At 37.1% G+C, this 7,556-nt stretch overlaps 1 pseudogene; it reads left to right on the forward strand.

The window, feature by feature from the left end:
* The first annotated feature begins 4,352 nt into the window (after nt 1–4,352).
* Nucleotides 4,353–6,294, forward strand: LOC143647182 (eukaryotic translation initiation factor 5 pseudogene; annotated as a pseudogene).
* The last annotated feature ends 1,262 nt before the right edge of the window (nt 6,295–7,556 follow it).

The following is a 7,556-nucleotide window of genomic DNA, read 5'->3' on the forward strand; positions in this document are numbered from 1 at the left end:
GCTTACCAGAGTCCTTTAAGAGGAAACCATTTTAGAAAAAGTTTGAGAGTCCACAGAGCCAGAAACCTTTTGAGATGCAGAAGGAAAATACCCCCAGGGGAGTACTTTGAAGAGGTAGAAAAGAAATCAGACATCCCATGTGCCTACTCAGTTGATTGAGAGAAACTTTAGAGACATTAGCCCTTTCTTGAGTGAAGATATCTTACCCTGGATACCTAGATTTGGACATTCTTATGGCCTTAGAATTGTAAATGTGTAAATTTTATATAGAAAAAAATTGTCATATGATTTATACAAGGAAAAAACTGCCATATGCAAATCACAGTTGTGATAATACTATCTGTATACAGATATTTTGAAATATGAGATTATAAATTATACTATTTCCATGTATAATTTTTCTTGAGGGCTATCATTGCCTTGCATAATAATGAAGTATGTTTCCAAAATTTCATTAAATTAAATTGGTTATAATTAAAATTGTGATAAGTGGATATAACAAATTTAAAAATGAAACCAAATCACTGAAAGTGGCATAATATTAATTCAAAGTAATGAATAAGTTACAATTATTTTTCAAATGCAGTGATTGCCTTATTATGTAATTTATTATTTACAGCAATCCAGCTATGGAAGAATGCATTCTCCCTTTAAATAAAAGGCCCACACTAATGAATTCATCAATGAACAAGTATTTTTGGAAGCTTTATTATATCAAGTAACTAGTCTTGAAAATTAATAAAAAGTTTTTAACTTCCACATAATTCTTTCCCTTAAGCAGTTCACAAGTCATTTAGAAAGTGTGATTAATGTAATGTATATCTGGTCATTTATTTTGGCACAGTAATCAGGTCCTTAACCAATAAGCTTAGTTTCATCTTCCTCAAAGAAAAATATGTGAATGTGTTTCTCATTTCTGCTTTTTTCCCACCGTGTAAGCCTTTCTGATTTATGGCCCATAGTCTTGCTACCAAAATCACCAAAACTAGCACACTGGCATCATGTGGGAATTTGTTAGAAATGCAATATGCAAACTAATCCAGAACCTCCTGAACCAAAATCTGCACCCAGGTGATTTATAAGTGGGTTAAAGTTTCACAATCATTCATCCACAGCAATGCCTTCCCTACATTGAATTCCACTTTCTTGTGCCTAACCCAGATATGCTACTCTAGCACTCACAAAATCTACTGACTGAAAGGACAGTTTCACCAGAACAAATTCATTTCAATTTCACCACAACTTAGAGCATTTTCTCCATTTTTCCAACACTCTGCCATATGGTGTCTCTCTTTATTGACAAAACAATTTCCTTGCAGTCCATTAAGAAAAATTGACAATTCTCCCATATTGACCTTATCAGCAATGGGGGACAAATGATTTAGTATCTGTCCTGTACTTTTTTGCTGCTTCCATATTGTTTTTAGTCTCTCCTCTAATCAAAATATTTTTGCTTTTTGGAGGCACAGATCATAAAACAAAATCAGACACTTCAATTCCTTTTTAGCCCTTAGAGTTTTTTTTTTTCCCCACAATTCCAATTGGCTACCACAGTTGAGAGATTAGAATAGTTTAAAGTGCACTTCTTAATTCTATTGCACTAAAACTCACATTATAGCCTCCACTCTTGCTAATTCTACATGTCCATGTGCATGGTGCCAATTCTGAGCCCTAGACTGGTATCTAATGTTGAAGCTACAGCAACATTCTCACTGATTCTCCCTTAAAGTATACAAACAGGTTCTTGCCTAACCAATTAGGTAAATTAACTTAGAGAGGCAAGTGTCACAAATGCTTGCTAGTAATTATTTGTTATCACATGATCCTTACTAAATGGATTTTCTTTGACATATTTTGAGGAATAAGCACACATTGAAATTATCCCAAGCATCATAAAGACCAGTAATTTTGAGCACAAGAGATCATCTAAGAAAGGTGTAAAACATAGTTCCTCTCCCATAGGTTGGTGTTCTAGTTTGCCAGCTGCCAAAATGCAATATCTCAGAAATAGAGCATCTTTTAAAATGAGAAATTTATTAAGCTACAAGTTCATAGTTCTAAGCTTGTGAAAATGTCCTTATTAAAGTAAGGCTGCAAAAATGTCCAAATTAAGGCACCAACAAGAAGTTACCATAACTCAGGAAAAGCTAATGAAGGTCAAGTTTTCTCTCTCAACTGGAAAGGTACATGGTGAGCATGGCAATGTCTGCTAGCTTCCTCTGCAAGTTTCTTGTTTCATGAAGCTCCCCAAAGGGTGTTTTCCTTCTTTATTGACAAAGAAAGGTTGTGTAGGCTCTCCTGGTTCTCATGACTCTCTTGCAGCTCTGTCTTGGCTCAAAGACAAATGTTTCCTCTTTTACAGCCTTCCAGTAAACTAATCAAAACCTACCTGTAATGGGTGGAGTTACATCTTCCTCTAACCCAAGGTTAATATCCACAATTGGGTGAGTCACATCTCCATAGAGATAATCTAAACAAGTCTCCAATCTAAAGTGCTGAATAGGGATTAAAAGAAAAGGCTACTTCCACATGTTAAGATCAGGTTTAAACCATGGCTTTTCTAAGGTACATAATCCTTTCTAACCAGCACAGTTGCATTTCACTGCGATTTGGTCTCTCACTGAGAGTTATTATATTGCCTTATTATTGTGTGCTACGATTATTGAAGGCAGAGTTTATTAACATTGAGAATATTGCTGTGTGTTAAGCAGAGGTGGGTTGAAGAATGTTAACACAGAACAACAACAATAAAAAGATTTATATATTTTAAATAAAAAGATTTATATATTTATATATTTTAATTTAGGTCATATTTAACGATATTGTTTATTTGCAGCATTTCTATTTATCATAAACTCCACTGTTCCTTCTTTGTCATTAGGACGATTTTCTCCACAAAATACAGATTTTAGAATTTTTGCACTTTAAGAAAATGTCCAACTCAGCACCAAATAATTCAAACATTTTTTAAAAATTAGGCCATATTAAATTTAAAAATCACAAATAAGGGTATTTCATCTTCTTACCATATGCAACAAAGTGAGAAAGACATTAAGTGGCACCAAGTGAAGCTCTATGCAAGATAACTTATTTTCCATTTGGCTACTGTTTACTAATAAGTTTGTCTTATCAGGTTAATTTTTGGGCCACTGGTAGATTATGGCATCTTGTGTTTATATTTCTTTTCTTGTTAGGGATAAATTTTAGATTACTTGGTCATTTTATGTATCTGTAATTCTAGAGAGTACCATCTATATAGTGCTTATTGTAGATGCCAAAGACTTCAGACGCTGGCATGCCAGTGTAAGTGAACACTCCATGGTATTTTCATATAAATTCTGAGAAATATATATGCTTAAATGCAAATCTCATTTATGGTGGACTTCTTCTAGTTTTGTGTTCTATTATTTTAATTAGCATTACATATAAACTCATATAATGATATACTAGGATTTCTTTGTCTACCATATCTAAAAAGACCTTTCAGGCTTGGTGCAATGTCTAATCTTTTAGCAGTCCTCATATATTGGATACTAATGAATTGTCATTGGAATTCTGTGGAGTGTTTTTGTGTGGGGTGTTTTTGTGTGTGTGTTTATGCCTCATACTTACTCATATGTACATGGTGAAAGTAAATCTAGATATTCATCTCTAAATATCCAGTTGACCTAAGGAAGACTATATCATTGACGAAATAATCAAATTCCAACTAGTGGAATGTAATCAATTTTCCTGTCTGGATTCCTTCCAAAGTAATTATAGCACAGAAACAGAATGGTAATGTACTTTTCCTTTAAGACAAAGAGGAGAGAAAGCTGTCATTCTTACATAACCAAAAATGTAGCTCTTGCACCATATATACTAGTGATGAAAATGATATGTTGTCTAAATTCATGACTTTTTAATTCTTGCCTGGGGCTGGAGCTATGTCTTTTCTAAGTCATGGTAATGTTTAGTACTTCTTTTGTAATATTGAGGATGCCTGGAGTACTTGCTAGTAGTTCACCAGGGTCCATCTGTCTACTTGGTTACTTGATCAACCTATCTAGAATGTTAAAGGTAGTGTTTATGGTACTGAACAATCAATTTTTTTCTTATAAACCTTTAAAAATGTAACATAATTTCATTGACTATTTTACAAATTCAAGATGGTCCTATGTCACCTATAACTCACTGTGGAACTATTTCTAAAAGGGAAAGTTGAATTAAAAAATGCATGTAAAATTCCAGAGGTGAGTCCGGTGGAGGGGTGGCGGCCCCGCGCCCCCTCCCCAGCCCTCCCCGACCTCCGTGGGCCACTGGCTGGTGGGGAAGGCGGCTCCGAGAGCTCACGGCAACGTGTCTCCCGCGTCCAGGTCGCCAGGTTCGGGCGCTGACGGGTGTGGACCCCGGACGTCGCTGGGACAGCCCCTCCCCGCTGCTCGGCGGCGGCACCTGGCCCGGCCGCGCTCAACCGCTGCGCCTCTGTCTCCTCATCCTCCGCCGCCGCCTCGGACTCTGGTTTATAACGCGCCTCACTTCATCCCAGTCCCGGGCGAGCAGCGTTGGGTTTATGTCTTTATTTGACGAAAACGAGCTGTTGCGCAGCCATTGGTACCTGTACTGGGAAAACATAGCATACAAGCAAGAAGCTTACAGCCTCAGTGGTGAAAATTTTTTCATGTCAGAGACCGAGAACTCTTGCAGTCGTTTATGTCATCCCTTCTTCTCCAGACAGAAGATACCAAAAAGTTGCAATCAAAGATCTCTTCATCTTATTGATAAAGCCACTAATAAGCCAAAATGTCTGTCAACGTCAACCGCAGCGTGTCAGACCAGTTCTATCGCTACAAGATGCCCCGTCTGATCGCCAAGATCCCACCAAATATTTTGGTTGTGAGCTGGGAGCACAGACCCAGTTTGATGTTAAGAATGACCGTTACATTGTCAATGGATCTCATGAGGCGAATAAGCTGCAAGACATGTTGGATGGATTTATTAAAAAATTTGTTCTCTGTCCTGAGTGTGAGAATCCTGAAACAGATCTGCATGTCAATCCAAAGAAGCAAACAATAGGTAATTCTTGTAAAGCCTGTGGCTATCGAGGCATGCTTGACACACATCATAAACTCTGCACGTTCATTCTCAAAAACCCACCTGAGAATAGTGACAGTGGCACAGGAAAGAAAGAAAAGGAAAAGAAAAATAGAAAGGGCGAAGACAAGGAAAATGGCTCCGTATCCAGCAGTGAGACACCACCACCACCCCCACCAAATGAAATCAGTCCTCCTCCACATGCTATGGAAGAGGAAGAGGATGATGATTGGGGAGAAGATACAACTGAGGAAGCTCAAAGGCGCAGAATGGATGAAATTAGTGACCATGCAAAAGTTTTGACTCTCAGCGATGATTTGGAAAGGACTGTTGAAGAGCGAGTCAATATCTTGTTTGATTTTGTTAAGAAAAAGAAAGAAGAGGGTATTATTGACTCGTCTGACAAAGAAATTGTTGCTGAAGCAGAAAGACTGGATGTAAAAGCCATGGGCCCTCTTGTTTTGACTGAAGTTCTTTTTAATGAGAAGATTAGGGAACAAATTAAGAAATACAGGCGCCATTTCCTCAGATTTTGCCATAACAACAAAAAGGCTCAACGGTACCTTCTTCACGGTTTGGAGTGTGTGGTAGCCATGCATCAAGCTCAGCTCAGCTCCAAGATTCCACATATCTTGAAAGAGATGGATGATGCAGACCTTTTGGAAGAAGAGGTCATCATCAGCTGGTCGGAAAAGGCCTCCAAGAAATATGTCTCAAAGGAACTTGCCAAAGAGATTCGTGTCAAAGCAGAACCATTTATTAAATGGTTGAAGAAAGCAGAGGAGGAATCTTCTGGTGGAGAAGAGGAAGATGAAGATGAGAACATTGAGATGGTGTATTCGAAGACTGCCAGTATACCCAAAGTTGAAACTGTGAAGTCTGACAACAAGGATGATGACATTGACATTGATGCTATTTAAAATGATGGATGCAACCTAGCTTAACAGTGTAATACTGCAAATTTTTCTGCGTTATCAGCCAGAAGTGCAACATGTATGTGCAAAAGCTGAAATGGCTTAACATCATGCTACACTTTATACTAAAAATGTTTTACTGTGAGTGGTCTGTAATTAAGCCCAACGAGACATCTAGGGAGTCCATACACATCAGTGGGCAAATGTAGTTTGCTTATTCATAGCATGTTTCTTTTTGAAAAAACTAGTGGTGGACACATGGATCACATTTATACAGTTATAACAAATAAAGATTTGTTTTTGGTCATTCTTCAAATTTTTGGCTCTGAATGACTTTAGTAAAATGATTGGCTCCTTTTTTAATCTGTTGTACCATCATTTAACCTGCTAGGATTTGGGAGCCTAATAGATGTGGTATTGTTTAGACGCTGAACTGTGAAACAGTCTTCAGCAGAATGTAAGCCTAAACTTATTTGTACTTAATTACCTTATTCCGACATTCAGAAATACAGTTGGTTTTAACTTTTCTCTCTAATCCCTCAAATTGGTGTACGGTAATGTACATTCTTTCCATGCCAAGGTGGACTGATAAATTAAGTGGAAGTGCAACACCTTTATTGTACTGAGAAGTAAAAATGACCTGAGTGTCCTATTAATAATTTTAAGCTTTTGAAACTTGAATGTTTTGTTTTCAGTTTGTGTACACTTGCCCCAAATTGTAGTCTTGAAAGTAATGTGTGTTGCACGTTAAAAGAGCCAGGGAAATTATTATGTTAACAAATAAGCATCTTATGTGTATGTAGCTATTGCTTTGTACTGAGAGAAAACGCTCAACCTTTTAGATGTGATTAAATAGTAAGCTCTGTGATTTTGTTGGGGGAGGCAGGAAAAGGTGCACTTAATGTAATCCCTAGCAAAAACAGCATAATTTTTCAATTTTTACCTTTATGATTTAGATTATAATTTCAAAATGTGTAAGACATGCATCTTTTGTTCAGTTTTTTTTTTTTCCCCGTATTATGGTTCTTTGATGCCTTTTGCATTTTGGTTGCTATCTTGCCAAAATAAGTATTACTGTGTCTCTAACTTCCCCCCTCCCCCAAATGTCTTATTTAAAAAAACAAAGCTAAAAGCCTACTTCCAAGTCAAAGCCTGTATTTTCGTGTAAGACTTGGTGGGGTATATTTTGTTTCCTGGTGAATATAGTCAACTACCCAAGAAATCTATGATGATGGTCACTGGGTGCAGGTGACAGGTTCTGACCCAGCCCTTTCAGGGGCTTTATATCTAGATAAGTACAAGCTGATAAGGTCCTTGCCCAATTAGCTGAACTCGTTTGGTATTGGTTCTGACTATCTTAGTATAATATCTTTACAAGGTGAAAACTTACTGCATTTATTCCTTTCCATAAAAAGTGCATTATGGGAATCAAGAATCCATAGGACTATTTTTGTTATCTGAAGTACAAATGTCTAGCATTCACCTCTCTTCAGTCCTTTGTGACCCATCTCACAGATTTCAATGAGACCGTAATAACAAATGTATGTAAAAAAAAAATCTTCACATTGA

Source organism: Tamandua tetradactyla, chromosome 9 (genome assembly GCF_023851605.1).
Source record: "Tamandua tetradactyla isolate mTamTet1 chromosome 9, mTamTet1.pri, whole genome shotgun sequence".
Taxonomy (NCBI): Eukaryota; Metazoa; Chordata; class Mammalia; order Pilosa; family Myrmecophagidae; genus Tamandua; species Tamandua tetradactyla.